The sequence below is a fragment of the Papio anubis genome, chromosome 18, assembly GCF_008728515.1.
Source record: "Papio anubis isolate 15944 chromosome 18, Panubis1.0, whole genome shotgun sequence".
NCBI lineage: Eukaryota > Metazoa > Chordata > Mammalia > Primates > Cercopithecidae > Papio > Papio anubis.
This window is the reverse complement of record NC_044993.1, coordinates 34,073,803-34,083,369: the sequence shown is the minus strand read 5'-3', so window position 1 is coordinate 34,083,369 and position 9,567 is coordinate 34,073,803.

The window sequence follows — 9,567 nt, the reverse complement described above, 5'->3', positions numbered from 1 at the left end:
CCCACTTGAGCAGGCAGTCATCCTTCTCAGATCTCAACCTCCGTGTTGGGAGATCCACTGCACTCTTCAAGTTGTCCAGGCAGAGGTCATTTTAGTCTGCAGAGGTTTCTGCTGCTTTTGTTGTTTACTGTGCCCTGTCCCCAGAGGTGGAGTCTACAGAGACAGGCGGGTTTCCTTGAGCTGCTGTGAGCTCCCACACCCCAGTTTGAGCTTCCCAGCGGCTGTTTACCACTGCTTAAGCCTCAGCAATGGTGAGCACCCCTCCCCACAGCCTAGCTGCTGCCCCTTTTACATGTCCTCCATGAACTGCACCAGCCCTTTAGCAATGAGGAGGCTCGGTAGGCATTCAGAGACCCTCCCACGGCCAGGTGTGGGATATATAATCTCTGGTGTGCCCTGTTTGCTTGAGCAGAGGCGCCCAGTAGTGGGGTGGGAGTTACCCCACGTTTTCAGGTGTTGTGTGTCTCAGTTCCCCTGGCTAGGGAAAAGGATTCCCCGCACCACATGAGCTTCCCAGGTGAGCGATACCTCACCCTGCTTCAACTCCTAAGCTGAGTCAGGCTGCAACAGCTGACCAGCATCGGTATCTGGCGCTCTAATTGAGATGAATTGTTACCTCAGTTGAAAATGCAGAAATCACGGTCTTCTGTGTAAGCACTGGCGCTGGGAGTTGGAACTGGGCTGTTCCCTAATTCGGCCATCTTGCTCCCCCGGGGCCTCTCTCTTTTTTTTTAGATGGAGTTTCACTCTGTCACCAGGCTGGAGTGCAGTGGCGCAATCTCAGCTCACTGCAACCTCCGTCTCCTGGGTTCAAGCAATTCTCCTGCCTCAGTCTCCCAAGTAGCTGGGACTGCAGGTGCGTGCCACCACGTCCAAGTCATTTTTGTGTTTTTAGTGGAGTCAGGATTTCACCGTGGTGGCCACAATGGTCAGGATGATCTCTTGACCTCGTGATCTGCCTGCCTTGGCCTCCCTCAGTGCTGGGATTACGGGTGTGAGCCACCGCACCCAGCCAGGATGCTTTTTATTAGCATGCTGTTTATCAACCAGGTTTCTGTCCTGGATAAAGCAAGGGAGGAACCCTAAAGTTCAGGTCAATCTTTGTAGAGTCAATTAGCTCTGGGGACTGATTCTCTTGCTGTCACAGCATCCTCATTCCCATCACAGAATGACCCTCACCAGCCCGCAAGTGGCTAGAATGAGTGCTAATGAGCACCCCTTTTTGAATTTGGGTCTCCAGAAGCTTCATTTCAGCTACAGTCCATAGTCTTAGGCAAGAACTCATCAGCAGCTCTGGGACTGTTGTGTGATTTATGGCTGCTGGTTGCCCAGTCTTTCCTGATGTCAATGGAAGTGAATAGCCTGGACAAGGCAGGCTTGCCAAGTAACATTAGGAAAATAGAACATGGCTCTCCAGGTACCCACAGCTCTTTCCTTCCTTCCTTCCTTCCCTTCTTCCTTCTTCCTTCCTTCCTTCCTCATTTCAGCTAACTTCTTTTCTTTCTTTCTTTCTTTCTTTCTTTTCTTTCTTTCTTTCTTTCTTTTTCTTTTTCTTCTTTCTAACAACTTTCTTTCTTTCTTTCTTTCTTTCTCTTTCTTTCTCTCTCTCTCTCTTTCCTTCTTTCCTTCTTTCTTCCTCCTTCTTCTTCTTCTTCTTCTTCTTCTTCTTCTTCTTCTTCTTCTTCTTCTTCTTCTTCTTCTTATTGTTGTTATTATTATTATTATTTTAGTACAGATGGGGTCTTGCTATGTTTCCCAGGTTGGTCTTGAACTCCTGTCTCCCACATTGGCCCCCTAAAACTGCTAGGATTACAGAGGGGCAGGCATCATGCCCAGCCTCCCCTAGCCATTTCTAACCCTTTAGCCTGACCGTGCTCAGCCTGGGTCAATGAACTGACAAGCCAACTGTGTACAAAATCGTGGTGTTTTACCTTAGATAAGGCTGCCAATTAGAACATCTTTCTGATGTATTAAAGCAAGAAAAATGGCTGCCAGCCACACTGTGCAGGAAGGCAGAAGCCTCAAGTTCTGGTTCTGACTTTGCCATTGAGTTACTGTGTAACCTTAGGCAATCCCTCCCCGTCTCTGGGCCTTAATTTCTTCTGGGAATAAAGAACGGACTTGGTTGAGCCTATGTATTAGTCTGCTTAGGCTGCCAGAACAAAATATCACAGACTGGGTGGCTTAAACAACAGAAATCAATTTAAGATCGTGAGACAGCATTAATCTCACAGGGTTATTTTGAGAACTGAGATCCTGCATACAAAACTCTCGGCATAGTGTTTGCCACACAGTAAGCTCTCAGTAAATATTTGCCAATGAATGTATGAGGAAATAAAAGTGGAAAATGCAAATAAGTAAAAACACTGACAAGGTTACAGCCAGAAAATGGCTGTTGTAATTCTAATTAGGTATATAGCCTTCCAGTATTTTCCTATGCAGACAAATACATATGTCACTACTAAAATGGGATATTATACTTATCTAGATATTCCAAAAATATTTCATTATTTTAACGAAATATAAGTCACAAACCATAAAATTCACCTTTTTAAAGTGTACACGCTAGTGGTTTTTAGTATATTCCCAGAGGTGTGCTAACATCATCACTATTTAATCCCAGAACATTTTTACTACCCCCAAGATAAAACTCATGCCCATTAGCAGTCATTCCTCATTCCCGTCTCTTTCCCCTTCCAAAGGCCCCGGCAACACCTTTCTGTCTCCATGGATTTGCCTATTCTGCTTAATATGCCTATTAAATATTAAATTAATATGTAATCTAAATTACATATAAAAAGCATCATACAACGTGTGACCTTTCGTGGCTGGCTTCTTTCCTTTAAAATGTTTTCCAGCTTCATCCACGTTGTAGCATGTTCTTCTTATGGCTGGATGATATGCCTCTGCATGCATAGACCACACTTCATTTCCACATTCATCAGGTCATGGACATTTGGGTTTTTTTCTACTTTTTGGTTAGTATGAATGACACTGCTCTTTGTGTACAAGTTTTTTTATGGACATGTTTTCAGTTCTCTTGGGTAGCCACCTAGGAGGGGAATTGCTGGGTCATATGGAGATTCTATGTAGAACTTTCTGAGGAGCTGCCTACACCACACAACAGTTTGTAACCTGTTATTTTCTCCTTTCATAACGCATCCTGTCTTCATTGTTAGCAAATAGCTGTGCACATCACTATTTTGAGTGAATACATCATATCTCCTTAGCCAGCTGTACCAGAGTGTGTTTAGTGAATTCCCTATTGTTGGACATTTAATGATCCCATGAAAGAGGCTTTAAGTGACTTCCTTGTGTCCCCAGCAGCTTGTAAATGACAGCTTTCCAGGTGTGCCCAGAGCACTCTGTATCACCCTGATTCGGTGATTTCACATTGCCTTGACATCACCCCTGCTGCTTCTCCACCCCATCTGTCTTGTCTACCAATGGAGGTCCCTTCAGACACTGAACCATGTCTTGAATTGGCCTTTGTATCCATTATACGTGGCCAGGTGCCAGGCATTGTGGTAAATGTTCACAGAATGGGTGGGTACATGAATGGATGAATGATTAAAGCCAGGGGCTATTGAGAGATGGAATCATTTTTACATTCTGTCCAAAAATTCCTGCTTTGGAAGACAGTGATTTACCTGACATTGGAGCTGTGTGACAGAAGGCTAGGCCAGTTGGCAGGATATTGTGAAGCTAATTCAGGCATTAGAAAGGAGACTGGTTAAAATTTAAGATCGCTTCCAAACTTGAGAACCTGGAATGCTAGGAAACACAAGCCCTGGGAGCTGAGATGTGTGCGAAGTTACCCAGCTGAGCTGTGGGACTGTGAGTGGCTCTAAAATTTTTAAACTTTTTCTGAGGATCTCAGACCAAAGTATCCCTTTGCCTAAAAGCATCCGCCTGCTGGTGCGGGCCTTTCGGGGCCTTCACAGTGTACTGAAGTTAGAGTCCTGCAAGGGAGAAACCCTTATACAACAAGTAGTTGGTAGAATTTATTAGCTCTCTGTAATTTGAGAGTGTCGACCAGACTGCTTTGGTGAAACAGGCCAAGGTGTTTTTATTGCGGCTTCCAAGGATGTAAGAGGAAAGGCAGGACGGGCAGGCTGAGAACTGGCGAGATGGGACTGTAGGTAGGCGTCGCCCAGGGAGTTCTGGAGATAGGGAAAGCTTTTCTGAAATTTCACAATTAGAGCAGGGCGGTAGCTCAGGGCGGGGCTGAGCTCCTGGCTGGACAGCGCAGTCCCGATCAGCTACAAGAAGACCTTGCAGGCTCCGAGACCAGTCATCCTTCCAGGATGTGGCTCCGCGCTCTTGTCCTGGGCACTCTTGCTGCTTCCACGGTTTGGGGTGAGTCCTTCTGAAACATAAAGATGCTGGGCACTTTTTGAAATCCTTGTTCTGGACCGCAGGTGCGTAAAAAGGTGAGGTGAACGCAGATGCGCAAAAAGGCAGACACAACAGGTCCGGCTCCGCGGTGGTGCGCGCCCTCCGGGCTTGGACTTGGACTTGGAGCAGCTAAGCCCAGTCAGCCTGGCCCGGGCGGAGACGCAGAGAAGGTGAACACACTGAAACCGCCCTGCACTGCTTGCCCCAAGGAGGCCGGCGGCCGGACCACCTCACGCCGCACACACGAGAACTTTAGGCAGCTCAATTGGCCATCCCCAGGCTGAGGACTGGCGAGTTGGGATAATTCAGGGGTCTCTGGGGCACAGGGGCTGTTCCTAGTTGTCTGGTACCTAGCTCTGGCATAATTAGGGCAAGTGGGTAGTGGCCAGGGCATGGCAACCCGATCAAAGAGGCGGTTGGGGTGTGGGCTCCGGGTTGGCTGGACTCTGGGAGGGACAGTTTCTCCAATATCAGCAAAGCCTCAGATGCCAGAGCATCAGAATACAGGAAGCAAAACACATGGTACATAGAGGGGGTGCAGCGAGGGGCCTCAAAATACCCCTGTGCCACTTTATAGACAGAGAAACTGAGACTCACATAGGGAAATGTAGTACAAATCATGCCTGGGTCTGTCTCTGGGTCTTGAATCCTGACAGCCCAGGCCCCATCTGCATCCTGTCTTCCTTCTGGCAGCCTGACACTGTGAGAGCTCTGGAACTGTGGGGAAGGGCAGAGGAAGAGGGGAACCCTACTTGGAGCTGAATATTCCTTTACTTCTGGTGACTCCTGGCAATGCCATCCATTTCCTTCCTTAGGAAGACCATACAGGCTGCCTCCACTTCTTTAATTTCCTTCTCTGTAAATTGGGCATGTTGATGCCTACCCAGCAAGGCTTTTTTGAAGATTAAACAAGCTGGAATGCATGCCTGACACATAGTAGGTGCCCATCATGTTCATGCTTCATATAACGTCAGCGACAACTGCTCTTGTTCCCATTCTTCTTTCTGCTTCCCCCCATTCACCCACTTTTTCATGCTTGGCAATCTGGCTGCCATCCACCTCATCCTGCTGAATGAATCCCTGAGCTGAGAAAGACCAGCCCAGTGGTTTCTCTGCCTTGATCCTCCTCCACTTCCCTGAAGCCCTCAGCAATCTTAGCTCGCACCTTGTCCTCTTCTCCCTGGACTTCCAGGATGCTGGGATGTTCTCTCCTTCCCACTCTGATGGATCTTTGGTCTTGGCTGTAGTGGTCCCTGTGTTTGATCTTTGTTTTCTTCCCTTCCCTCTCACACTGGCATCTTCGATGAAGCCATACACATCCATGGTGTGTACCCTCACTGTCTAGGAGAAAATTCTACCCTGCTCTCTCGCCAGGCTTCCTTCCAGTCTTGAAGTGCCCACGTCTTGTGGCACCATCTTGCCAGGATAACCCACTGACATCTCCACTGAGCCTATGTAAACAGGGATCCAGCATCACAAGCCAGCTCTTTGGTCTTCATCTTCCATGTCCCCCAAAACTGATCAGGGACCAAGTTTTTCTTTCTTTTCTTTTTTAGATGGAGTCTCACTCTGTCACCCAAGCTGGAGTGCAGTGGTGCAATCTCGGCTCACTCCAATCCCCACCTCCTGGACTGTGCCTCAGCTTCCCAAGTAACAAAGATTACAGGCGCACGCCATCATGCCCAGCTAATTTTTGTATTTTTAGTAGAGATGGGGTTTTGCCATGTTGGCCAGGCTGGTTTCAAACTCCTGACCTCAAATGATCTGCCCTCCTTGGCCTCCCAAAGTGCTGGGATTACAGATGTGAGCCCCTGTGCCCAGTCTCCAAGTCTTTCAAAGTACCTTTTAGACATCATCATATTTCTTCATAAATATTTTCTTTTTTATTTAAAATTTTAAAATAATTAATATGGGGCTGGGAAGGATTTCAGGTGAAGACCAGAAATCCCATACAGTGCGGAAAACATGGAAATCACCAAGAAAATAGGCCACCTGTAATGCCACCACCCACTGCTATGTTGATAAACATGCTTCCAAGAAAATTATCTCAATATTATTTGTAATTAGCAACAACAGAAGAAAACAAGTTAACTATTCTCAGTGTGGGGCTGGCTGATAATGAGACATGGATGCGGTTGTGCGTCTGGGCTTTGCATAGGGAGTTTCCATTGCGATTGGATATTCCCCTGTAAGATCAAATCTGAATTGTTCTGTTCTGCTCTGGCCCCACTTTGATGGAGATATTGCCTTCTTGTCTATATCCAAAGCAGAGCAACTGAGAGGACAAGAGTTTGGAAATCATTTCGTAGGAGGGAAGCTTAGACAAATTGAGGTCACCGGAGTCAGACAGGACCTGAGGGGTGGGTGGCGTTATCAAGTGTCTGAAAGGCCACAGGCCAGTGCGGTCCCATGACAGATAGAACCAAGACTGATGCGGAGGCTGGGAAATGAATTTCAGCTCAATAAGGAAGCATTGTCTGTGCTGCAAGAATGGATCAGATGTGCCCAGGGCCACCAGAAAAATGTTCTTCGACTTGATCATTTCCCTTATCTGGAATGGTCCCTGCTGCTTATTTGTCCACTAAAGAAAACTCAAGCCCTTAGCCTGGCATTCTAGGCCCTCCCTGACATGCGCTGTCTCATTCCAGGAATATTTTCTACTCCCTTCAGACACCACCTGGTGCATGTGGGCCATGCTCCCTTCCCCAGGCAGGCTCTGTATTCTGCTGCTCTGAGCCTCAGCACATTCCCTTCTCTCTGCTCGGTACCACTCCCTGCGTCTCATCTCCCCTTATTCAATCCTCCCCTACTGCAAGTCCCAGCTCCTCCATGATGCCCGCAATCAGAAGGCCTTGCCCCCTCTTCTAATTCCTAGACTGCCTTATGAGTACCTCTCCCAGGACACAGTCGCTTCTTTCCCGTCTGTAGGCCCAGGTGTATAAGTGACCCTTCCCTACAAGGGTCAATGCATCTGAGAATACGGAGCACCTCTTGTTCATCCTCTCATCCAGCATGTGGCTCAGTGCCAGGATTCTAATGGATAAATGTTTCCAGAGGCTTCTAAGGGGGAAGATAAATGTCTTGTTCTTTCCTAGTAGTTCTCCTTCTTGCATTTATTTTTGGCTGAATGTTTTTATGCCTCCAAATCTAATTTGCGCTTTAAACCACCTCAGTTAGTAAGGACAGTGATCCTCATCCCTATTGTACATCAAAAGAAATTAAGGCCTAGAGGGTTTCGGTGACTTATTCAAGGTCATGCACTTAGAAAGTGGCAAACCCCACCTGGAATCCGGGTCCAGCCTTTTGACTCTGATGCATCCTGATTTGTTCTCCACGTCCAGCAGGGCACCCGTCCTCGCCACCTGTGGTGGACACCGTGCATGGCAAAGTGCTGGGGAAGTTCGTCAGCTTAGAAGGATTTGCACAGCCTGTGGCGGTTTTCCTGGGAATCCCTTTTGCCAAGCCCCCTCTTGGACCCCTGAGGTTTACTCCACCGCAGCCTGCAGAGCCATGGAGCTTCGTGAAGAATGCCACCCTCTTAACCTCCTATGTAAGCCAGGGGTGGCTGTGGCATGTGTCTGTGGGATGCTGTCTCAAAGTGATGCAGGAAGGAGTCAAGGCAGTCCCTCCGATGGGCTGATCCTTTGCTCTGGAATCCTTAAGATCATTGTAGATCCTTAAGAACATTCCAGAAGTCTCACAGCATTCTGGAGTCCATTATTTAACACATGTTTATTGAGCACCTACTGTGTGCCAGGCATGTTCTGGGTTCTTGGGATCCATTAGTGAACAAAGCAAAGACCCCTAGGTTCATGGAGCGTGCATTCTAGCAGCGGGAGACAGAGAAGAACAACATGCAAATTACCCCATAGATTATGTGAAATATTAGAACGGGATAAGTGCCTTGGAAACAAAGAAGCAGTTAAGCAGGTGAGGGAGATCAGAAAGAAGGATCCCATGAATTCCTCTGTCTTGAATTTTGACACAGTGGGGAGAAGGGAGGGCCAGGAGGTGTGTGGGTGGCAAGTGTACTGAGGTGTCCGCTTGGCAAGTGCTCAACTCTCAGGTGTGCCCAGTTCCGTATTCCTGAGGAGAACGATGGCAGATGTGTCCATTCACCCTGGCCAAGCTGGGAAGAAAAGCCCAAAGGTGTTTTTTTTTGTTTGTTTTTTTTTTTTTTTTTTTTTTTTTTTTATTCCCAAAGGTTCTAATTGGCCTCACCGCCACTCCCCAGGGTACCAAGGACCCTACAGGCATCAGAGGAAACCCCATGCATCTCAGCAGCCAGGTATTCAGCGGTTTTCCAGCAGCCCACCTCTGGTTGCCTTCTTTTCTTTCCTTTTTTAAAAAAATAATATTTACTGTTTTTATTTTCTGACTGCAAGTATAGTATATACTTATTACAGAAAATTTAGGAAATTTAGATAAGGAAAAGTAAGAAAATTAAAATCACATACAATATCCCACCACTCAAAGAGAGCAGCTGTCAATATTTTAGATGGTACAGTATTATGATCTAATGTTTCGTTTGTATTCCAGTTTTTTGGCCTGTTGCTATACTTTCTTTCTTTAAAAAGGAGTGCTATGTTCAGATAATTTGGATGCTTGCTTTGCTCATTAAGTATATCAGGAGCATCATTCTATGCCATTAAATGGCACAGCCTGATATTAGCAGCTGCATTATATTTGGTATTGCACCATAATTAATTTTCCCAAGCTTTTATCTGGGGTCATTAAGTTACATATGATGTTTTTGATAATATAGGGAGCACTGTGATGAATATTTTGTAGTGAAACCTTTATGCCGATGAATGAATATTTTAGGATAAGTTCCCAGAAGTTATAATTCTGAGTCAAAAAGTATATATCTTTTGTTAAAATTCGCTGCCAAAATATTCCAACTACACTTCTCTCATTGATGGACAAAAATCTCCATTCATTAGATGTTTTTGCAGTGCTTCGGGTTATTAAAATTGTTTTTGGTTATTCGGTAGGCAAAACGATAATAATAATAGCAATCTTATTTTCCTCTTTAGTTTGCATTTATGCAAAGACCAGTGAAGTTGAGTTCTTTTTCCCTTTCTTCACATTGGAATGTCTTTTGATTATTATTATTACTGTTACGCCGCTTGTACTGGGTGTTCTGTAGGAAAATCTCCCAGGATGGAA